The sequence below is a fragment of the Pan troglodytes genome, chromosome 3 (assembly GCF_028858775.2).
Source record: "Pan troglodytes isolate AG18354 chromosome 3, NHGRI_mPanTro3-v2.0_pri, whole genome shotgun sequence".
Taxonomy (NCBI): Eukaryota; Metazoa; Chordata; class Mammalia; order Primates; family Hominidae; genus Pan; species Pan troglodytes.
This window is the reverse complement of record NC_072401.2, coordinates 123154673-123180242: the sequence shown is the minus strand read 5'-3', so window position 1 is coordinate 123180242 and position 25570 is coordinate 123154673. Positions and strand designations below refer to the sequence as shown.

At 38.5% G+C, this 25570-nt stretch overlaps 1 long non-coding RNA gene across 2 annotated transcripts in view; it reads right to left on the bottom strand.

Moving 5' to 3' along the window:
* Positions 1-25570, bottom strand: part of LOC104006190 (uncharacterized) — a 38625-nt gene that overhangs the window by 661 nt on the left and 12394 nt on the right. The window contains exons 1-2 of one of the 2 annotated variants that reach the window (XR_010156681.1): positions 24244-24493; positions 9844-9916 (exon numbers count right to left, since the gene is read on the bottom strand). This is a non-coding gene — a long non-coding RNA (uncharacterized LOC104006190). Of the gene's footprint in view, positions 1-9843; positions 9917-24243; positions 24494-25570 lie in introns of those variants that run through there. The other variant, XR_679790.4, reaches the window with a different exon arrangement.

Here is a 25570-nt window from a genome sequence, read left to right as displayed (position 1 = left end):
CTCTTTCTCTACTTTGAGGAGGAAATTCTGCCCTGAACTTTAGTGCTAAGGAACCCACCCCAGACCAACAGAAAAGGCAGGGTGGGGTGAGTCAGAGAGTGTCTGGAGGCCCAGGCAGGTGAGGATAAGGGCTGGCAAGGGGGAGAAAATTTGAATCCCACTTTCAATTCACTTCTTTAGTACTCTTGCAGAATCAACAATGACCTTATATTTGTCCAATCCTGTGAAAACCTTTCAGAAACCAATTATGCTAGACTTCCCTGGACTCTCTGATATTATTGGCATTTCTCTTTCCTGAAATACTCTTCTCCTTTGGCATTTTTCCTCCTTACGCCTCTAAAAACACACTTTCTCCTGCTTGTCTTTCTTTCCCTCCAACCTTTCCTTCCTTTTCAGGCTCTCCTGGTTCTACATTTACTCTTCTTCTCTTTTCACTTCACTGATCTTCCCAAGTCATTTCATCCATCTCATCCATGGCTTTGACCTATACCTACATGCCCAATGTAGGTGTAGGTCAGACCTTTAATTCTGTCCTGTTCTTTCTTCTGAGTCCCAGACCTGTGTATCCAATATGTATACTGAACAACTCCACATGGATACTCACAGATTCCTCCTCCAAGATTCTCTAGATGAACTCAGTATCTTACTCATTAAATCCATTCCTCTTCATCTGCCACCAAGTTACCCTTCATCCTACATTCCCTATTTTAGTAACTGGCATAACAGTCCCTCAAGAGTGCAATTCAGAAACCTGTGAGTGCCACTAAAATGCAAGTCCTGCCAACTCAACCTCCCAAATAACTCTGCATCTTCTCCAATATGTTAGGCTCTGGTTGTTTTCCTTGCCTGAACTACTGCAATGACTCCATCATGAGATTTTGTGTCTCTAGTCACTTTTCTTTCTAATTTACCCCCCAAGTGGCTCTTGGAGTTATTGTAATAAAACAAAATCTTATCACATTACTCCTTTACCGCAAGCCAGTTGATGACACTCTATAACCAATGAGAAAAACATGCTTCAATATGTCTCTTAGTTCATATTCTGTTGCTTATAATGAATGCCTGAAACTGAGTAACTTATAAAGAAAAGGAATTTATTTGTTACAGTTTGGCCCCAAGGTCAAGGAGCCACATCTGGTGAGGGACTTCTTGCTAAAAAAGAGTCCCCAGGTGGCACAGGGCATCACATTATGAGGAGACCAAGCATGGTCATGTGCTAGCTTGGGTCTTTCTTTTTTCCTTTTATGAAACTACCAGCTCCCCTCTTATGATAACCCGTTAATCCATTCAACCATTCATGAGGGCAGACTCCCATGATCCAATCACCTCTTCAAGGCCCCACCTCTCAATACTGCCACACTGGGGATTAAGTTTCAACATGAGTTTTGGAGCGGACATTTAAACCATGACAATAAGAAAGTCCAGCATTATCCGTACTTTGCTCTCCTTTATCTTCTTTTTTTAACGCTTTTTTATTTGAGACAGAGTCTCACACTGTTTTCTAGAGGTTGAGTGAAGTGGTGCAATCATACCTCACTGCATGCTCAAACTCTTGGACTCAAGCAATCCTCACACCTTAGCCTCTCAAGTAGCTAGGACTAAAAGTGTGTGCCACTATGCCTGGCAATGTATAATATATATATATATATATATATATATATATATATATATATGTTATATAAATATATATATATATTTTATATGTAAAGATAAGGCATCTTGCTATGTTGCCCAGGCTGGTCTCAAATTCCTGGCCTCAAGCAATCCTCCCTCATTGGCCTCCCAAACTGCTGGGATTACTGGTGTGAGCCACCATGCCTGGCGCCATATCTTCTTCATAACCTTCTTACTTAGACACAGCTAGTCTTAGAGAATATTTTTTTCTAGTTCCATTATTTCACTCAAGACTTCAAGACTACATTGCCCTAAAAGAAATTGAGATTTGTGTTTCATTTCTCAATGTTACAATTTCATTTACTTTTTATGGACGAATGCATACATTATCATACATTGATGGCATGAGGGATGAAAAGATAACTCACAAAGTACCCCCAGCAGGACCCTGCATTAAAACAGTGCTGGCCAGACAATAGTCAGTATGTAACTTATTATTTCATACAACTATCTTCACAATTTGGCCCTCTCTACCTGTGGAACTTTATCTCCTCCTGCTCCTCCTCTTCACTCTGATTTCTAAAGATAATTAATCTCAGGTTTATTTTTAAATACAAAGACCCCTTAGTATACTTGATTAGAATTTAATTTATAAAGATCTAATAGCTGTAAAACTTTTGGGGTGAAATATATCACATAAAGCTGGACATACTATCAAATATGTATTAATATTTAGATTTATCTTTGCAAAGGCCTATATGTTCTGTGACCAGAAAGAATATAAAAATTGTACTAAGATTGACTCACTATACTACCTGAAAAAACCTTTGAAGGCAATAAAATGAAAGCACCTGAAGAGAGCTTCAGGTAACCTAACTGGAAGAAGGAGTTTCCTGGGCTCTCCTTGCAGAGGAAATCACTAATCTCCTTGTGGAGAACCAAAGAGAGATGTCAAGTCTGAGTCAGCAAGTGAGAGCATTTCTTTTGTTTTTTTTTGAGACGGAGTCTTACTCTGTCGCCCAGGCTGGAGTGCAGTGGCACAATCTCTGATCACTGTAAGCTCTGTCTCCCGGGTTCATGCCATTCTCCTGCCTCAGCCTCCCGAGTAGCTGGGACTACAGGCGCCTGCCACCACGCCTGGCTAATTTTTTGTATTTTTAGTAGAGACAGGGTTTCACCGTGTTAGCCAGGATGGTCTCGATCTCCTGACCTCATGATCTGCCCACCTCGGCCTTCCAAAGTGCTGGGATTACAGACGTGAGCCACCGGGCCCGGCCGAGAGCATTTCTTAAGACGAACTCAACAGCCTGTCTAATATGATCTATAATCTTCTGAGATTCTGAGTTGGGAAAAGACAGAGGTAATAGGGAAGTTTTAGCTACCAAATGATAAACCAAATGGTATCTCTATCCACGATGAGGCATTAACAATCAACATGTTTACAGTTCATTCCTTTCACTGGCACTGAATAGAATGCATAATGCAGCAGTTTCATCAAAAGGTCATAATGTGAGAAATTACGTGCAGAACATCCCTGAACCCCTGTAAATGGAGGAATGACTCCATGGAAGAAAGAGTCTCTAGAATTATGATAAATGATGAAAGATTGAGATATTTGGCAAAGGAGTGCATATGCAAATTTTAAAAATACTTGAACTAAGGTATCTTGTTATTTAAAATTTGAAAAGGGGCATATTTGTTCGAACACAGAAATAATGTGCCGTATATCCAAGTGATTTTGGAAATTAAATTGTAAAATATGGTCTAATTATTATTTCACTTTTCTTGGATTAAGGTGGGTTTTTAGTTCACTCTTTTAAAAAAGAATATGCTATAGAATAGACTTTAGATTGTTTGCTTTTTCACATAAACTGGCCTATTTTCAATTTGTGTTATTGGGATTGAGCCAAAGCTGATTTATTTATTTATTTATTTAATTTTTTTTTTTTTTTTTTGAGACAGAGTCTTGCTTTGTCACCCAGGCTGGAGTGCAGTGGCACGATCTCCGCTCACTGCAAGCTCCGCCTCCTGGGTTCAAGCGATTCTCCTGCCTCAGCCTCCTGAGTAGCTGGTACTACATGCCATCACGCCTGACTAATTTTTGTATTTTTAGTACAGACAGGGTTTCACCATATTGGCCAGGCTGGTTTCAAACTCCTGAACCTTGTGATCTGCCCGCCTCGGCCTCCCAAAGTGTTGGAATTACAGGCATAAGCCACTGTGCCTGGCCCAAAGCCGATGTTTTTATAGTGAAAACTTGAATATGCTTATTAATTCATTTAAAATAATAGTATTCAATTTTATAGTGGTAAATATGAAAATATGAAGCTTATGTTCTACTAGAAGAGAAAACAACAACAATAAAAATAATATGACAATTTTTGAAAGTGGTAAGTGGCCTAAAGGAAATAAATAAGGTGGTATGACAATAGTAATAATAGTTAACATTTATCAAATACTTTTTATATGCTGGCACTATTCTTTACATGTAATCTTGTAATGTAGGTAGTAGTATTAGCCCCATTTTACGCATGAAAAAACTGAGTTACATGGAGGTTAAATAACTTGTCCAAAGCCATGCAGCTACAAAATAACAGAGTGAGAATTTGAAGTGAAGTTGTTTCCTGTGTATTGAATCAATCATCTTGATGAAAACAACTGAAATACTTAAAAGAAACATTTTAAAATTATCAAAGAGATAACAAGATAGTTTTTTAAAAGGCCTAAGGTCAAGGGAAAATGAGAACTCTGGAAGGTAAATGGGTTGAGGAGAAATGGGTACAGAAACTGCTTTTGCCCTGAAGTCATTTGTCAATCTGGATAAATTAGAAGCTTTGTTTTGAAGGGCTTGCTGGGCAAGGGAGATGGCACAATGTGGAGAATTCGTAGAAGATCGTCTCCTAAGTAAACTGGAAGCTCCCCTCCACAGAGCTGCACACTCAAGACAGGCATGAACCAGAAGTGAGCCAGCCCAGGAAGAAAATTTAAACCCCTGATTCAATTGCTATCTCAAGACTTCAACTTAGTTTAAGGTGAAAGTGCCCCCCGAGAAGCCTAGAAGAAGCAAACAAAAATTCTTTCTGGAGATTAGTGGGCCTTCACCTGTGGGACTCAAATTGTTTACACAAATAATTTTTCAAATACAATGTCCTACACACAAAGGAAACCACAACATAAAGAAACTAGACTTGAGTAAGAATCAGCAAAAACAATAAAAACACAGACCCCCAACCCCAATAAAGACTTCAAAGGCAAACAGTAAAAGAACTATGCTTACCATGTAATGTAAATGAAGATAAGCTTGAAGACATCAGTAAGAAACAGAAAACTATAAAATGTTGCAAAGTGGAATTTTTAAAAAACTGATCTTCTAGAAATACAATATATGATAACTAAAACTGTAAAAACGTCAATGAATGAGTTTGATGCCAGATTAACCTAAAAAGCTGAAGAGAGAATTAATGATCTGGAATACAGGTTGGGAAAATTATCCAGAGAACTGTATGGGGAGACATAGGGCTGGAAAATACAGAGGAAAATGAAAGAGAATTAGAGGATATTAGGAAAAGGTCTAGGCTAACATAAATTTAACTTAAGCTTGTCCAATGTGTGGCCCCGGGCCACATGCAGCCCAGGATGGCTTTGAATGCAGCCCAACACAAATTTGTAAACTTTCTTAAAACATTATGAGATTTTTTTGTGATTTTTTTTTTTTTTTTTTTTTTAGTTCATCAACTGTTGTTAGTGTTAGTATTTTTTGTGTGTCCCAAGACCGTTCTTCTTCTTCCAATGTGGCCCAGGGAAGCCAAAAGATTGGACACCCCTGGTTTAACTGCTATTCTAAAAGGAGGCACAGAGGCAATATTTGAAGACATAAAGGCTAAGAATTTTCTAGAACTAATGAGAGACCCCAACCTATAGAGTCAGGAAACCCAGTGAATCTCAAGCAATATTAATACAGAACTCCCCACTTATCCACAGTTTCACTTTGCATGGTTTCAATTAACCACAGTCAACTCTGGTCCAAAAATACTAATGGAAAATTTCAGAAATAAGCAATTCAAAAGTTTTAAATCGCATGCTATTCTGAGTAGTGTAATGAAATCTTATGTCATTTCCATTCCATCTCACCCACCTGGGATGTGAATTATCCCTTCATCCAAGTATCCATACTATATACTACCCACCTGTTAGTCACTTAGCAGCTGTCTCAGTTATCAAATAGACTGTCATGGTATTGCAGTGCTTGTGTTCAAGTAACACTAGTTTTACTTAATAGTGGCCCCAAAGTGCAAGAAAGGTGATGCTGGTGATTTGTATTTGCCAAAGAGAAACCATAAAGTGCTTCCTTTAAGTGAAAAGATAAACATTCTCTACTTAATAAGGAAAGAAAATAAATCACATGCTGAAGTTACTAAGATCAGCTCAGTTATTGTTGTTAATCTCTTACTGTGCCTCATTTATAAATTAAAGTTTATTGTAGGTATGTATGTACGTATAGGAAAAACCATAGTATATATAGGGTTCTGTACTATCCACTATCCATACAGGGGACTTCTCTACCAAGAGATCTACCCTTAGACAAATCAGAGTGAAACATCAGAAAACCAAAAACAAAGAGAAATCTTAGAAAGCTTCCCAAGAAGAAAAGACAGACTGCCTTTGAAAGAACAGTAACCCGTTAGCCGACTTCACAGCCATCAGTGAAATGACTGTCTTCAGTGTGCTGAGAGGTGTGCAGAGGTCTGATGGTGCTGGGGCCTATAGACCATGGTAAGAAATTCGCATTCTAATAAAGCCAAAGCCATTAAAAGTTTTGAGCAAGACATAATCTGATTTAAGTTTTACAAAAGTCACTATGGCTATTTTGTAAAGGAGGAATTTAAGGGAGGAAATGATAGACAACGTAAGGGCCATTGCCATAGTCTGCACAAGAGAAACACTTAAAGAATATTAATATATAAATAGATATCAACCAGAAAAATGGATTCATCTTGGCCATATCTGAACACTGTTATTCTAGGTGTAGATAAAATTATAAAAATAAGCCTATCAAATCTGTAGATCATGTGCAGTTTTGAACAAGGGAGTCTACTTTAGGTGACAAAGTCAGTACCCAAGAAGGCTTCAACTTCTTAGTGTGGTGGAATAAATGAAACAAGCTGAAATTAAACAGAGTAAATGTGATATAGGAGTGACAGAACTTAGTACCGCTCATAGAAGAAAACAAGAAAGGTTTTCTTTGACAAGATGAATGAACAGTAATTTCAATCTTGGGCTCATTAATCATTCTACATAATACTACCACATTTCTTTGTGCTACTTAGACCAAACCTTGTCCCCAAACGGGACAAGAATGATGATGAAGGGCACAAAAGCATGCTACGTCAGGTATTTTTGGAAGAACTGGGGATATTTAACATTGGTAACTAAATGTTATTTCATTAACATTTACTGAACATCTCCTTTATGCCAGACTGTCATAAGCACAGGAGATTCAAAATACATAGGACTGGTTCCTTTTCTCACAGTATTCATGGTTTCATTACACTGAAAACAAGAGTAGAACATTGAGGATAAACAACTGTCTTCAAATAATTTCAGATTTATTTATTTATCTTGAGATAGGGTGTTGCTCTGTCGCCTGGAGTGCACTGGAGTGCACAGGCTGGAGTGCACTGTGATCACCGCTCACTGCAGTCTTGACCTCCCAGGCTCAAGCGATCCTCCCACCTCAGCCTCCCAAGTAGCTGGGACTACAGGTGCCCACCACTATACTCAGCTAATTTTATTTCATTATTTGTAGAGACGGGATCTCCCTGTGTTGCCCAGGCTGGTATCTAACTTCTGAGCTTAAGCAATCTTCCCACCTTGGCCTCCCAAAGTGCTGAGATAACAGCCGTGAGTCATCTCACCTGGCTAATTTGAGATTTATTATATGGAATAAGAAATGGGTATGACACCTAGGTAAGCATCCTAGCTTCTTTGAAGGCTAAGGCAGGAAGATCCCTTGAGCCCAGAAGTTTGAGGCTGCAGTGAGGAATGCTCATGTCACTGCACTCCAGCCTGGGTGACAGTATGATCCTGTCTCAAAAAAACAAACAGCAACAACAACTTAAAAAATCAAGTGAAAAACAATACTTCTTTAATAAATGTTTTCAAATGTTAGAAGAGTTTTTAGTATAGTAGATTGATCATTTGATGGTCCCAATTAACAACCTCCCTGTATCCATGATTTTAAAATGTGACCATGCAACTCCTCCCATCAAGATATAGAGTCTATTTCCCATGTCTTGAATCTGAGCTGGCCTTGTTAGGTGCTTTGGCTAATAGAATGCAGCAGAAGTGTACTTGTGCCAGTTATAAGCCTAGGCCTCAAGAACTCTTGCATGCTTCTACTTTCTCTCTTGGACCCCTGTTCCACCATAAGCACCAGCTCTGGCTAGCTGCTGAAGGATGAGAAATCACATGGAGGAGAGCCAACGGGTCCCAGCTGACAACCAGATGAGCTCTGGAATCACAGTGAACTAGACATCACATAGCTGCATGCAGACACATGAGCACAGCTTAGCCCAGCCTAAATTGCCAATCTGACTTGCAATATCATGAGCTAAATAAATCGTTGTTTTAAACCATCAAGTTTTGAGGTTGTTTGTTATGCAACAATAGTTCAATGATACAGGCAGCAAGTCCATGAATATCTTCCATCAATTTTCTTGGATTGAGAAATAATAATTCCTGGTTCAGGTTACTTCCAATTCACTATTAAATTTCTGAACGGTAACAAAAGGAAGCAAGTAATGAAATGATTATTCTATATAGATAAGAGCTTTTATTATTAATTTTTAGATCATACTTAGGATAGTGATACTTTGCTGTTTTTCTGGCAATGAAGTTAGTTTTAAGAATGCCTTGATGTATTTTAAAGACAATTGGCCTGAATAAGAATTTTAGCTAGTTTATGCCTTTTTTCCTTACTCGTATCTTGAAATGTAGATTCATAATTAACTTAGGCTTCTTATTCATTCTTTTCTTTTGCTTTTGCCAAGATGCTTACTGTGGGCTATGACACTTTAAATCACAATGAAGACACTGAATTTCCAGAGGCATAATATCACTTTCATCTTTTGGTTCAAAATCCATATGCTTCCAACATATTCTTGCGGTAGTTGAGCATTTCCTTTCCTTGTTATGCAATAAAAATAGAATCCTTGTATTTCCATTTTCTTTTGGAAAATTTCCAGCATTCCCTGTACTATCAAATCATGGTATTGGAAGGATGATTTGGGGGCACAATATCTCATTGCTACTAAATGCTTTTCATTTTTATTATATATTACTACTTGCTCTGTATTAAATGCCCCCTTTCCTTTAGTGGGGCTGTGCAGGATTTGCTATGCAGTAAAATATAATGCAAATATTCCAGATTATCCTTCGAGGATTAACTAGTCATTCTAATTACTATGTGCCATAAAAACTGGACCTCTAGGTTGGATTACACAAAGCAATGTAAATCTGGGAAAATAAATGATCACTGTGGTTCACGTCTGTGATCCCAGCACTTTGGGAGGATGGGGTGGGAGGATTGTTTGAGCCCAGGAGTTTGAGACCAGCCTGGGCAACATGGCAAAACCCTGTTTCCACCAAAAGTACAAAAAAATAGCCAAGCATGGTGGCACCTGCCTGTAGTCCCAGCTACTCAGGAGACTGAGGTGGGAGAATTGCTTGAACCTGGGAGGTGGGGGTTACAGCGAACTGAGATTGCACCACTGCACTCCAGCCTGGGTGACAGAGAGAAACCCTGTCTCAAACAAACAAACAACAACAAAAGATCTGTTAAACAGCCAAGGTCAAAATTAAGAAGTCATTGCTAGCCTTTCCCTGAGAAAGAAGTTGTGGACCTTGAGGATCCCTCCATAGTCGTCAGTGATATTCTCAAAGCCAACAACATGGAAGGGGATGAGTAATTTAAAATCTGCTTAGAATCTCTGGAACTGAGATTTCCCTCTAATTTTATGCCCAACTCTTGAGTCAAATCTTAAATGAGTGAACCAAACAGCCCTCAGGAGTAGACACCCTTCCTTCTACTTTTTTCTCTGAAGATCTGTTTATTTTCCAACTAACCAAGAATAAGACAGTTCTCCTACAACAACAGCTTTAATATTATATCACTGCTTGGGAGTTTTCCCATCTAAGGTCTTTTACTTAGAATCTGTTCCTGATACTTACCTCACAGGTATTTATGGAGTAAATATATGATCATGACACTAGGCCCTATGGTAAAGCTTCTATGGTCTTCCCTCTGGAAGAAAAGATAATGAAGTTATTCATTTAAAAACACTACTTTAAGGGGTATTGTTACCTTTTTATCATCAAGAAAGCTCTTGGCATCCATTCCTTAAGGAACACATTCACAATTCCATCTCTTTACTAATAAAGGGAATTATGTTTTGGAGTCAAGTTCCAGGCACAGTTTTCTTGCTTAGAAAATGAATGCACTCCAGTCAAAAAAACAAATTCTGAAAAACTGTAAAAAATATTTCTTCAGTTCTTGGCTCTGACTCACTTCTGGTAGGTTCTGATAGTGAGTTGGGAGGGCCATGTAGGTGCAAGGGGCCCCCAAAATTCTTCTCTTTCTATTACCATCACTGGGATGCACAATGCACTTCATCAAAAGCAGTACTACTGTTAACCCCATGAGAGAAAGGAGTCTGTTCCAGGCAAATTCTTTTTACATGTAACACTTATCACTTTTTTGTGTGTGTGTGTTTTTTTTTGCTACAATGTACTCCCAAAATAGTCTGCAAGTTGGGAATCATTTCACCAGAAAGATGGTTAAGTGGAAAATGTAACATGATGTGAAAAAATTATCAACCTCTGGGACTAGATTTTGTGACAATGATGCAGTTTCTGTTAATCATGCCATATTCACATCCGATCAGTTATCAACTCTTGTCAAGTTCACCTCCAGAAATTCTCTATAGTCTATCACCACAACCCTAATTCAGGCCCCCACTTCCTTTCCTGTGTTCTATTGCTGTGGGCTCTAACTTGGTCTCCCCACTCGCTATCTTTCTCTATTCTAGTCCATCCTGATTTTAATCATCTTGAGGCCAATTTAAATCATATCATTGACATGGTAAAATCCTTTAATTGTTCACCTTTACCTATAGTGTAAGATTCGAACCTCTTCAGAGGCATTCACAACTCTTTTCCACCTAGACATGTCTCTTTCCAAATGTCCTCACCCCTCTCATTCTCACATACCCTGAATAGCCACTCTGCACTTCCTGCCCCTCTGCCTTTGCACTTTCAGTTCCCTTTAATGAAAACATCCTCCCCACTGCAAGTATAAATTCTATCTTTCTCTCACAAGTCAAATCAGATGCCACCTTCATCCACAGTCTCTCTCATATCCTGTGTGCCAACAGAACTGGTCTATCCCACTTCCCCAGCTTGGGTGGCAGAAAGAACTATTTTCTCTGTAAATTCAGCTTGAATCACTCTGAGCTCTACCTCACATAAATGCAGAATGGCCTTCTCACTGGAGAGTCCTCTCTCCATGGTAACTCCAGTGCCCTCAGGCATGCTTTCTCAGTCCTAGTGGACAATATAATTACTCTTATCTCCAGGAGGAGAGAGAGAGAGAGAGAGAGATTGAGAGAGGGAGAGAGAGAGAGAAGGAGAGAGAGAGAAGCTAGCTCCATCCACCGAGGGGCCCTTTCCTATCACTTTTATCACTCTCATTTTCACACTATAGTGTTGGGAAAACACTGGGGATCTGACATGCCTGTGCTTCGCCTCGTGTCCAGCACTTGAGAACCTTGTCTTCCTGCATGTGTACTACCAAAATCTGGCAACTTGCCATCCAGGGCACTCCTTGTGCTCTGAAGAAACGCCCTTGGGCCATGTAGGGTTACCACTGCTGTTGCACTGGCCGTCCTTTCCTCCATGGGAGGGGGAAAGGAGAAGCCTCTCTACCTGCTGGCACAGGCAGCTGCTCTCATCCCCACCACTCCCAATGTTGCCGTTCTTCACTTAAAAGGTTCCTCAAGTCTGTAGCATACCCACGGGGCCTTGACAACCCAAGGCATTGTGAGCAGTGTGCAAATAGCTCACTCCTGAGGGATTTCTTCTCAGCCTGTGTTGTAGGTGGAGCCCTCCGTCCCATGTCACTCCATCCCTCACTGTCTGACTCGCATCCCCTTCCCAAGATCAAAGCTTCACATCACCATCAATTCCATTAAATGTGCCTTCCAAGTAATCATCTGAGTCCTTGGGACACATACCAGTTAAAGTGCCTTTAGTTGTATTTTAAAAAAAACTCAAACTACATTAAGCAATAATGAAATTTGCGGGATGACATGATGTAACTAGAAGCTTAGAGGTAGCACAGGCTCGAGGATGGCTTAATGCAGTAGCAAGCCCTATTTCTTTGTGATTCTTGGCTCTGTCTTCCTCTTTGTATCAACTTCATCCTCAAGGACAAAGGCGACCAGAGTAGCCTTAGTGTCTGAACCTACTGCCCACACATGACACATCCAGGAGAAGAGTGAGAGGGTTGCTTCTGCATGCATTCCTGGAGTAGGAGGCAAAAAGATACCTCGAACCCCAGCAACATTTCCTCAGTGGCTGAAATGGAGACTCCCATTCCTGAGCCAATCCCTGGCAAGGGGGAGAAAGCTTATCAACCAGACCCGCCCACTGGGAGTCACTTGGGCTTTTCATAGAGGGGTGTACACCTGAACAAAATTGGGTTGATAGAAATCACAAAAAAGAATGCTGAGCAGGCTATCACCACAACCACTAGAGAGGGATTTCATCTGTGCCTCAAAATAGCTGCCTTCTTTCTGAACTGGTGATATAGAAAACCTCTCATATACATTGATTAAAATCTTAGATACAGCAATATTACCCATTTTTTAAAAAAGCTTTTAGAATCCTACAGTCATAATATTGAGCAAAAGAAGGCAGACACAAAAGAAGATATGTACTGTATGATTTCATTTATATAAAGTTCAAAAACACTGTATTGTATTAGAAATAAGAGGAGTAATGACTGAAAAAAGGGCATGGAGAGGGATTCTGGGCTAATGTTCTGTTCCTTGATTGATGCTAGTTATGGCAGAAGTTTTATTTGTTAAAATTCATTAAGCTGTACATACATGATTTATGTACTTTTGGAATGTATGGTCTACTTCAACTAAAAAGCTAAAAATAAATAATAGAATTATAGTGCAAAGTATTGTGCAAGCTGTGACAGATATTAAGATTAATAACACACAGTCTCTTCAAGATTCAAGGATGTTGTAGCTGAGCAGAGCAGTCACATAAGTCAATCATCCATTACTACACAGTGTTAGGATATGTTCTATGATGAGGAGCATGAGATCCAAGGTCGAGTAAGACTTCCTAGAAAGGATCACATGTTAAGTTGGAACAAACAAAATGTGTGGGTATGAATTTGCTTAGTGAGGAGTGAGGGGATTGTGCAAATGCACGGAGGTAACACAGTACTGAGAATAGCTCAGTGTGGCTGGGTCTGAGTGTCTAAGGAGAAGAGGAAACACAGAGGGTAGAGAGGTCAACAGGGGCCTTTTAGGTTATGTTAAGGAGGTGGACTTTATCCTGAAGGCAAAGGAAAGTCATAGAAGGGGAAGAAGAGGACTGCCATGATCCATCATCAGCCAAGAACACAGTTGGCATTCATAGTGAAGGGGCATCTCTGTGTCTAAGGACTGGAAATAATCTCCATGAAGAGGGTGAAAGGCATCAGGGCTTGGCTAAAAGAAATTCATGGGAAGCTAACTGGCCTGTAAGTCAGATGATTTAGACTCTTGCCCCCCTTTTCCTACAACTTTGATCTGTACCCTTAGACAAGGTGGAATGGGGAAGGGAAAAAACACTGTGGACTCTTTTCTCCAATTTGATATAAGGACAGGGCAGGCACATCTACTTCATGTAATTTACTAATCTCATTGACTACATCCCCATGCCATAGCTATTCTCACCACAGTTTAAGAAGAGAACTCAGGCTTAGAATGACAGAGCTGAGATCCAAACCCAGGACTTCTGGGATCCTGGTGCTCTTCCTGCAGTATTCTGGGGAGGATCAAAATTCCCTCGTTTTTCGGCAAAGAGAAGAATTTGCCCTTGGTTACTTACAAGGTCTTTTCAGTTCCTTCCAAGATTCTATGCTGTAATTGGGATGCAAACCCTTCATCCAGAGATTAAATAAGTGTGTTCTTAACACACTTCATTTGCAAATTCTTGGTCATAAATTATGTTCCCCTTTCTTATTTTTTATAAATAAAAGGATCGTAGGCTTTCAGAGGCTTTTTTCTAAATTTTACAGGAAATAAAATGTTACTTTAAGAGTAATTAGGGATCTAGAAGCTTTTTAAAGCCAGGTCTCTATATGCTAAAAAGCAATATGTAACTAATTTCCATAAGTTGGGAAAAAATGGAAAAAAATTACCCCCACTGGACAGAATAATGGCTTTATATAACTACTTAAGCATGATGCATTGTGATTTTGTCATTAGAGTTGCTTTTCATTACCCCTTTTTTTCCTGATTCTTATGAACCTCACAAACTCATTCCATCATAAGCTGTCCAATGCAAGACAAAAATGTCATTGCTAGTGTCCTAGCATCCAATGTGATTGGTATTGAGCTTGATATATATTTGTTTATTTTTCTATTGCTGACATCAAATGAATACTCAATGACAGAAAAATCAATGTAATTTGACCTTTTGCTCTCTAGTAAAGGAAATAGCACTGTAACTTAATGGCTATATTCTATATCAATATCTATATCAATGTTTGAAAGATGTACACTAAATTGTTAGTAGTAGTACCCATGAGGTAGAAGTGGTACTGTGGGAAAAGGGACTTACACTTTTAATCAAAATACTTTGATATTATTAGAATAATTTTTTAACAATTAAAATGTCTTCATATACTATAAATGTAATTTTTAAAAGTAAAGAATACCACTTTCCCAGCTTTCAAAATTCTTAAGAAGTAAATCATTCTGAAAATTTGTGCAGGCCAATAATGACCGTATCTAATGAAATATTGTAATTAAGTAAACATAGCTATATGTTTTACCACCATTTTTGGCAGTAATAATAATGTTTTATGCTGACAATCCTATTTTTAACAAAGAATTTAAACTCTGTTGACAGAAGGGAGTATGATTAAAAAAAACCTATCAGAATATTCTCGGAGTGTGAAGGACAAATGATATACACAAAACTCCCACATCTGAAGCCAAGAAAATCTTCCTGAGTAATAATAGCAACGTCCAAGAGCAGTGAATGCCTAAGGGGAGTAAACTGGGAGTTGTGCAACCAAAACTGCAATCGCGAATCCCACAATTAGGTTAAATTGTCACAAGATTTATTGAATGGCCACATTATGCATTAGGGAAACACAGATGACTAAGATATGGTTCTTTAATACCAAATTGGCAGGCTGATCTCTACCCAAGTAATCTCAATTCTCTACCCTAGTATCAAGGGTAATGATATTAGTTTATAAAGGAGGAAGTAATTAATTCTGCCTTGGAGAGGTGAGGCATGGTGGTTAGGGGAAGTTTTCAGAACAGCTGACCTTCTAGTAGGCTTAAAAGGCAGATAGAATTTCTCTGGGCAGCAAAGAAAAGTGTGGAAGTTTATTTATTGGGAGTAGGGGAAGATAGATATGAAGGCTATTGCACAAACAAAGGCATGTAAATACTAGGTGTGGTAATATGAGGTACCAGATTGAACTGGGAGTGCAGTGAGGAAAGGATGCTGAATTAGTGAGAAGCTGCAGGATAGGAATAGGAAAGGTAACTTAGTGTTGAGTTCAATTCTAGCAGCATGGCAGACTAGATACCCTGAATGGTTCTCCACTATAATACCCCCAATTCGTTAATAACTATTTTTAAAATGATGCTTTTTAAAGAATTGCTGAGCTCAAAAAGAAGAGAATTAGCTTAGGGCTAGCTCTTGCCTCCAAACCAAAACAAAAACATTGAGTTGAAATGGAAATGGTAAGAAGCCTCCACTAATCTGAGGAGCAACACCTGTACCAGCACTGGGACCAGAATACGACACCTAAATCTCACGCCAATCCCAATCCCTAGGTAAGAATTTAACCTGAGATTTCAACATTTACAACTGGATTCTCAGAAGGGCTAATGTCATTCCAGATCAGCACAGCCTCCTGGCTCCCAGCAAAAGAAAATCCCAATCTTCTCTGAAGTAATTTCACTTTAGGCCCTTAGAATTTTCACAGACTACATTCAATCTGAAACAAACTCATAATAAAAATAATTTTAAAATAAACTATCAAACACACAAAGGAAAATCTACCTTTGTGAGTAAATAGAAATAAGCAATAAATACAGAGATCCTGAAAACTTTTGTTATTGTAATTAGTAATTATATAAAATTACTATTCCTTGGATAATCTTAGCAGTAAAATGTGAAACTTTTTAAATGAGCAGAAACCATAGACTTTCAAAAGTGACCAGACAGGTTTGAAAAATAATCAAGTAGAACATTTAGAAATAAAAAAAAAATTGTTTAAAATAAAAACTTAATTGAATGTTAAATGACCAATAAAAACAGAGAGGGAATTATCTTGTTCTCCTTTTTCATGGCATTTACTTGCCTTTTTTCGTGGCATTTATCACCTTCTACATTCTACATAATTTGCTTACTATATTTATCATTTATTGTCTGTTTCTTAATTTCATCTCTTCAAATGTAAGCGCCTCCTGGGTAGGGATGCATTTATTTTGTTCCCTGAGGTACTCAACTGCCCAAAATAGTGTTTACCACTAGTAACTGCTAAATAAATATTTGCTGAATAAATGAATGGAACTGTCCAGAATGTAGCAAGGAAGTATTAGGAGAAGAAAAATATTAAGGAGGTATTAAGGGGCACAGAGAATAAAATGAGAAGGTTAAACAAACACCTAATTGAAATTCCAGATAAAGAGAAATGAAAGAATGGACAGAATCTTCTCCAAGAGAAATGGCTAATAATTTTGCATCACTGATGAAAGACATGAAGACACAAAAATAAGGATATTTACTTGCTTTGGTCTCACAAGATTGTCCTCAGGAGCAAAGTACTCTTTGAAGATTGTCAGAGAACAAAGAAGCCAGGGTTATTAAAAGGAACTTGTCTTCATTCCCTGTCACCTTACTTTGATGAGTTTAGGACATTCAAATTGGGCCAAATGCTTTGATCTTACAAGAAATAGTATAAGACGGGAAAAGACATGAAGCCCACTGATGATTTACCCTGTCTTGATTAAAGGCCAGATTGAATTACATCACTGGGTTTTCCAGGTCTCCAGTTTGTAAAAAGCAAATAGTGGGATTCTCAGCCCCCGTAATCATTATTAGCCAATTTCTCATAATAAATCTCTTCATGGCTGGGCACTGTGGCTCATGCCTGTAATCCCAGCACTTGGCAAGGCCAAGGCAGGTGGATCATCTGAGGTCAGGAGTTCAAGACCAGCCTGGCCAATATGGTAAAACCCTGTGTCTATTAAATATACAAAAAAATTAGCCGGGCATGGCGGCAGGTGCCTGTAATCCCAGCTACTCAGGAGGCTGAGGCAGGAGAATTGCTTGAACCTGGGAGACAGAGGTTGCAGTGAGCTGAGATTGTGCTACTGCACTGCAGCCTGGGTGACAGAACAAGACTCTATCTCAAAAATAAATAAATAAATCTATCTCTTCATAATAGATCTCCTTTATACATGTGGGTATATATGTGTGTGTGTGTGTGTGTATGCATGCACATGTGTGTGTGTGTGTATGTGTATATATATTTACATAAAGAAGAATTTCTCGCTTAGGTAGAGAAAGGTGTGGGCACTCAATAAATATTATTTAATGTAAACAGTAAATTCACTTAAAGGATAAATTTGTATGTTTAAACAGGCTTATAATTAGGTAAGAGTGAGTATAATGTTATGAAGTCATGTATCTTTTACTGGTTCTGTTTCTCTGGAGAACCCTAATACAAGTGGGTACATAAGGGTTTATTTTTCTTCGATGCTTCATAATTTACATATGCATTATATATATATATCTACTTTTTATGTCAAATATTACATAAAAGAAAAAAGTCCCTTAAATTTTGCAAATATTGGATATACAGAATCATATATAAAGCTCGTTAGATGATACATGTGAAATCATTTCAAGTATCATAAAGATTATTATTCTTTTTTAATACATGGATTTTTTCCTAATAAAGCTCTAAGCTCTTGAGAAAAGAGACTGTTTATATTATTATGTATCTATGATACATACTGAATCACATTCTTCTTTGAATTGAAATGTTAAAAATAAAAGAGAAAAGAAAAATAACTGTTTTATATTCAGGGGTCAGGAAGTCATTCAGGGATTATAGAAGAAGGACAGCATCTGGTCTGGATGTAAAAGATGACTCTAGTAGCAGAAAATGCAATGAAGTGAAAGCTGGGGAGAAGAAGAAACCTGGACACTGGACATCAGGAGAACAGTGGCAAACTGCTGCAAGAACATGGGCTGGGGATCATGAGTATCTGAACTGGGAAGGAGGCAGTGGGAATACAAAGAAGAGGTGGTTCAGAGGTGCAACTGATGGGAGCTGGGGAGAGATTGAAGAGGAAGGGAGCAGTTTCTCATTCAGCAACTGGGAGGATACTGAAGGAGAGAGATGGGCAGATTTGTGAGGGAATTAGCCAACCATGTGACATGGGGGAAGTCAGTTAGCTTCTTCATAGCTCATTATTCTTCTCACATGTAATATGAGGGTGCTGGGCAAGGTATTCTCTTAGGATTCCAACTCTAATATTCTGACTCTAGACAGCAGAATGCTTTTCCCCCCAAGCCATTCAATAAACGCTATTATGTTTATTCCTCATATCACTAGGAGGAAGGGAGGAGCCTTGGAAAGATCATAAAGTTTCCTTTATCTCTTCTTGTTATCCTCTGGGAATTTAGAGTGTGAGAAATTATTCAGAATTTTTAAATTTTCAGGTAAAAATATAACATCAAGAATATTCATTTGACACAATGGGCGTGTGAAAAAAAAAAAGAAAAAAAGAGAATATTCAGTTGGCCAAATGTAGTAAAGAAAAAAACAATTGCCATATCTTTTTTTAAAAATCCTAAATTTACTTCAGAATTTACTGACTAATTAATAATATAAACAGTGACCAGTGACTCCTGGAAAGGTCGGGGGTATTACCTATTCTGTCAGTAATTTGATTAGCAGAATTTCTAGCTTCAGGTAGAGAAAGGTACAGGTGCTCGATAAATATTATTTAATGTAAATGGTAAATTCACTTAAATGAGAAATTTGTATGTTTTAACAGGCTTATAACTATGTAAGAGTGAGTATGATGTTATGAACTTATCTGTTTTGTTTTGTTTTGTTTTTGAGTCTAGCTCTGTCACCCAGGCTGGAGTGCAATGGCGCTATCTCAGCTCACTGCAACCTCCACCTCCCGGGTTCAAGCGATTCTCCTGCCTCAGCCTCCTGAGTAGCTGGGATTACAGGCACGTGCCACCATGCCCAGCTAATTTTTGTATTTTTAGAGGGATGGGGTTTCACCATGTTGGTCAGGCTGGTCTTGAACTCCTGACCTTGTGATCCGCCCACCTCAGGCTCCCAACGTGCTGGGATTACATGAGCCACTGCGCCCCGCCATGAAGTTATCCTTTAATGAAGGTTTTTATTTCAGAGAAATAATTTTCTAATATTATGGAAAAATAGTGATGTAAATTTTTTACACCAAATGTATTACTTGAATAAAGTATTCATTTGTTAGAATATACTTATTTTATTTTAAATAAATTATTTTTTAGTTTTTAAAGGAGCTGTTGAAGAGGTCTGTTTCAATAAGGAGGCTACTGTTGTTTTTTTCGAGCAACCATATTTGTTTTGTCCCAGAGAACACGGCTTATAAACCTTTTTATTTGTTAAATTGATAAGAAAAGACCCCCCTCACTCTCCAGCAGTAGCTGTAGAAATCTAATTTCAAACATATCTACGCAAATTATTAAAGGAAGGAAGGGAGGGAGGGAGGGAAAGAGGGAGGGAAAGAGGGAGGGAAAAAGGGGAGAGAAAAAAGACAATTTTTTACAGTGGAAGAAAAGGAAGGAGGGAAGGAAGAGAGAGAGGAAGGGAGGGAAGAATCAATAATAGGGAGAAAAAATAAAATTTTCATTAGATAAATATAATTCACAAGTGCTATGGAGAAATAATTATCCCTGCATCATTCTCACTTATCAGGCATGAAGAAATGTCATTAAGACCCTGTTATCACTTTTATTGTACCACTTTTAAAATTTATCCTGTGCTTACGTCCCCTCTGGGGGAAAATACATATTCTCACACATGGTTTTGAAAATTACTCTGGAAGGAGATCTGGGAAAATCTATATGGTGTGACAGAAGAATATGATTCAACAATTATTTGTGTTACCTACCCATAGATAACATTCAGGGAAACTTAAAGCATCAGTTTCTGTTATTATAGGTTTAAAAAATACTATTTTTCTTAATGGTGCTAAGTAGCATATTGCTTTACAGTAGAATTAGCCTCATTGAATGACAATAATTCATTCCCAGTGTTTCCCATGGGAGGAATGAACAAAGATGGTTAAATACTGAGGGGGAAAAATAAAGTTAGGATCCTTATTTGAAATTATTTAAATACCTTCAGTTCCATCCTCTTTATTTTGCCACTTCACTGACTGGCATGCAGCACTGTGCTTTGGTGCTAGTATATTTCTATGTATCTCTCAAAAAATAGCCATTGACTAAATGACTGATTAGCTTACCATACTCTCCCTTCTATCACTTAGAAAAGATATTAAGAGCTCCACAGCAAAAAGATGTGTCTTTTTCCCCTCCTCTATCTTTCAATCCACATCAGAAATTAGGGAAGGAAGAAAACTTTATAGCCTGTATCTAAATAAAAATCTCAGACAAAGGATTTGTCTGAAATGATAAGTGTATACTCCTGCACTCAAGGACCTAGGAGGTTCCAAACCTGTGCTTCCTTTACTAAATGCCACTGAAATTAAACTCAAGAAAAGGATTATTCACTAATGATGAGGTCACCAGTGAAATACAACCAGGTTTTTGCACAAATAGGAAAGAAAAAGGCATGGATTGTTTAGATTCGTATTTTATCAGATTTAACACAAGAATGTTAAACAGAGAGTAAGTGATCCTCTAGCAATAAGTGTCCCTATAATCAATCATATGTCACTTATCACCTTTCCATGCCTGGATTTACTTCTTTAAACTTTATTGATTTTTTTTAACATTTTATATTTTTTACACCTAATTCTTCTAAAACCGGAATCTGGAAGCTCTTTGAATGCAGGGAAAATTGTTTTAAAAATGTCTTCCTACAGTGTCTTACACTAGGCTGGCATTCAATAAATATTGGCTGATTTGGATAATGAAATTAAATAAAACCATTTAAATTTCAGCAATTAGGTTAAAAAGGTTTTTTTCTACTTACTGAGCTAACAGATGGTCAGTGCAGAAACTTCGAAAAACATAGAAAAAACTTAAAGAAAAATTTAAGAATCATAAAACATCCTCAATGCCTTCTCCCGCTTCCTGCCCCCAGGAATAAGTGTAAGTTTTTGTAGCATTTTTGCTATGTTGGTTTGATGAAAAAATACAGCGTGCAGCTATACATAAAAGTTCCATAGCTCACAATTTTTGTGTAATGGATATCATGAACTTTTCCCCACATCAATAAATATTCTTCTCTAACATGACTTTTGTGTCAGTTCGGTATTCCATTGCATGAAAACACCATAAATCCCATTGAACACCAAGATCTTCTTGTTTGTAATTTTGTCTATTATAAATTATTCTACTGTGAATATCATATCAAAAAATAGCGATTTATAATTAATCAAATAATTGTGCTCTTATCAGGGAGGATGTTTGATTGACAAAGACAGAGAATGGAATTAAATGGGTTTGTACAATTTTGTATTGCATATTTCACATATTGACGTAGAAAAAATTACTAATCTCTTCAGTTTTAAAGTGTGACTAAGAAATAAGATACTGAGATTTTATAGGAAAAAATTCTTGTCTTTTTTCTTAGAGTATAAAATAGTTATAGAAAATCAAAGCCTTAAACCATTTAACAATGGCAAAAATGAAAGGCTTAACATTTATTTTCTTCATCATTTATCATATATCAGTGAGTTACTAAAAAGAAATATGGGGAAGAATTTTTGCTAATTCAGGAAAGTTTGAAGGCAGTACATGCTAGATAAATGACATAAATACATGCTTAATACACTGATAATGATCATCAATCAGTCTCGATCTTGACTTGTGTCAGATGCAAAAACCTATGTGGCTTTTAAAAAAACTCTAAAATTCTAAATTATAATAACATATTTACTTAATTATAAAACGTGAGACTGCCAAAATCTGTCCCTTACCCGAATCAGTTTTTTTAAATAATTCTATTATCAAGACAAATGATGACAAAAACTAAAAACAAAAATCTCAGAATATGCCATTTAAAGGAATCAGTTCATGGACGACTTATTTGCACTCTTTTTCATTGGTTAGGCATCCTAGTAACCTTTTTTTTAAATCCAAAACTTTTATAGGAGGTAATACATCAGATTATTAATTTTTTTTTTGAGACAGAGTTTCACTCTCATCACCCAGGCTGGAGTGCAATGGCACCATCTTGGCTCACTGCAACCTCCACCACCTGGTTCAAGTGATTCTCTTGTCTCAGCCTCCTGAGTAGCTGGGATTACAGGCACCCACCACCACACCCAACTAATTTTTTTTCATATTTTTAGTAGAGATGGGGCTTCACCATGTTGACCAGGCTGGTCTCAAAGTCCTGACCTCACGTGATCTGCCCGCCTCGGCCTCCCAAATTACTAGGATTACAGGCCAGATTATTCATTTAAAAAAGGTTTTAAGGAAAGGATTATTACTAAGATTATCTACCTCTTATCCAATTTAGTCCCTTGCTCCCAAAGTAGGTTTATACCTTAAATATGGGCCAAAAATATCAGTAATAAAAAAAATAGCAATGGGAAAAGAAACAAAATGGATTTGGGCCATGGGATGGAGATTCACAAAGAATATATGACTTCTGCTCTGAAGAAGCCATAATGTTCTCGGAACTAAAAACTTCAGTCTAGCCCTGTAAGCACATTCAGTTATTGCTTAGCAAGAACATAAAGACTATCAAGGTTAAGGAGAATGGCGTATAGATAAAATACATTTAGGAAATACCTAGGTCCATGACATCAGCATCACTCCCACCCCTACTACCATCTTTATCAGTTTACATCATTACCTATAACAAAAAAATTCTAGTCAAAATTAAATTCTCTAAGAATCTATTGAGTGGTAGTCCCTATCCCCAAGAGTAACATCCTGAAGGGAAAATAATTTATAAAAACAATAGTAGTTGTTGATAAATAACATATATTTCAGTGTATATTTTTCTGTCACCTCATAGAGTTAATCCATATTGTTATCCTTTCTTGAAACAAGGTATAACTCTTCACATATTTCTACTCACCCCCATCCCCTACTGCCTTCTGTGTTATGATGGCCAGGCAGCGTAAGAACCCACTTGACATTCTTGGTCCTGATTTAATGTGGGGCAAGACAGTGCCACTGTGTGTTTTCCTCGAGGCTCATCCAGCTGCACAAGTAGAAGCATGGCTGAGTACAGTTGGTTTTGCCAAGTGAATATAAAGAAGGGAGAGGGAGCAAGGGGGTTGAGCACATTATGCAGGGAATCGTTATGATGATGGTTGTGGGTTTCAAGCTGGGTAAGGGGCCACTGGAATAAACAAAAAAGGGTAGGTCAATGGATTAGAGGTTCTGAAAAGATTGAAGGATTGCTAGAGTTGTGCTAATAGAGGGAATGACCTGCAACTACAGGAGGTGGTAAGGTCAGAGAGTAAGGTGCATGAAATTAAGATTATGGAAGGGTTTTAGTTAGTTGTTGCAATAACTTCTAGAGTGTGATCATGCATAATGGCTGGGGTAGGGTGTAGGACAAGATAGAAAGGAATTCAAGAAACTGAGAGGCCAGGGTGTTAGAAAGATCATCTATGTATATGCTGACTTTTCAAAAATTAATACAGAAAATGTATGGAAGAGAGTGATAATGAGTCAGGAGCTAAAGTCATAGAGAAATTAGGAGGGGCTCAGGGACAGAGAGAAATTGCAACAACAAGGTTAGCTGGTAATATCATTTAATGACATTACATTCAAAGCTGGGGAGAAAGGAGGGAGAATGGTCTGAAGCAGAAAAAAAGAAAAAAGAAAAAAGATCAAAGAGACCTAAAGTCATTCCAGGCCCATAAATATAGAAGGATGTAGTAGAAAAATCAGCCCTGACTTGAGAAGACTGTAAGGGAAGAAGCATCCTCAGACAACCAGGTTTTCTGCAGAGCAAGAAGGTAAAGGAAACTCCTTCACAAAAGGGGATGAATATGTAGCAGATTTTGCTGAGGAAGAATCTTGAGTTCCGGAAGAAACAAAGGAAAGGGGTTCAAGAGTTTGGTAAAGAATATGTGGGCCGGGCGTGGTGGCTCATACCTGTAATCCAAGCACTTTGGGAGGCCGAGGCGGGCAGATCATGAGGTCAGGAATTTGAGACCAGCCTGGCCAATATGGTGAAACCCCATCTCTACCAAAAATACAAAAATTAGCCAGGCATGGTGGCATGCACCTGTAGTCCCAGCTACTCAGGAGGCTGAGGCAGAAGAATCCCTTGAACCCGGGAGGTGGAGGTTGCATTGAGCCAAGATTGCGACACTGCACTCCAGCCTTGTTGACAAAGCGAGACTCCATCTAAAAAAAAAAAAAAAAAAAAGAATATGTGGGAGATGGAGCTAGAAGTAGAAATGGGCAGATATGATGGGAGAGGAGAGGTGGCTTGGAGTCTGGAGCTTTTACAGTGAGTCTTATAAACATGTAGGTAAAGGGCCTCATATGGTTTGGCTGTGCCCCCACACAATCTCATCTTGAATTGTAGCTCCCATAATTCCCACGTGTTGTGTGAAGGAGCAGGTGGGAGATAATTGAATCGTAAGGGCAGTTTCCCCCATACTGTTCTCATGGTAGTGAATATGTCTCATGAGATCTGATGGCTTTATAAGGGGAAACCCCTTTCACTTGGCTCTCATTCTCTCTCGTCTGCCACCATGTAAGATGTGCCTTTTGCCTTCTTCCATGATTGTGAGGCCTCCCCAGCCACGTGGCACTGTGAGTCCATTAAGCCTCTTTTTGTTTATAAATTGCCCAGTCTTGGGTATGTCTTTATCAGCAGTGTGAAAATGAACCAATACAGGGCCTAACAAAGACAGTCCTGGTAGACTCAAGGCAGACAATGGGGTCATGGGAAGGCTGGAACTGCTGAGTGTAGGGAAAGGAGATATTAAGGATATTCACGTTCCTTCATGACCCCGGCAGCTAGAAACAAGAAGGAGGCTGTGAGAAAAGGTAACTGCAAGGTTGCCTTTTTTTTTTTTTTTAAGAGATGGAGTCTCACTCTGTCGCCCAGGCTGGAGTGCAGTGGCGCGATCTCAGCTCACTACAACCTCCGCCTCTCAGGTTCTAGCAATTCTCCTGCCTCAGCCTCCCGAGTAGCTGGGATTACAGGCGCACACTGCCATGCCTGGCTAATTTGTTGTATTTTTAGTAGAGATGAGGTTTCATCGTGTTGCCCAGGCTGGTCTCGAACTCCTGAGCACAGGCAATCCACCGCCTCGGCCTCCCAAAGTGCTAGGATTACAGGCATGAGCCACCGAGCCTGGACCTCCAAGGTTTCTTGACACTTGTTCATGAGGTTATGTGACCAGGGGGATATGTCTTGCCCAGTGTGTACTTGATTCACTCTTGATTCCTGCTGGTTAGGGCTGTT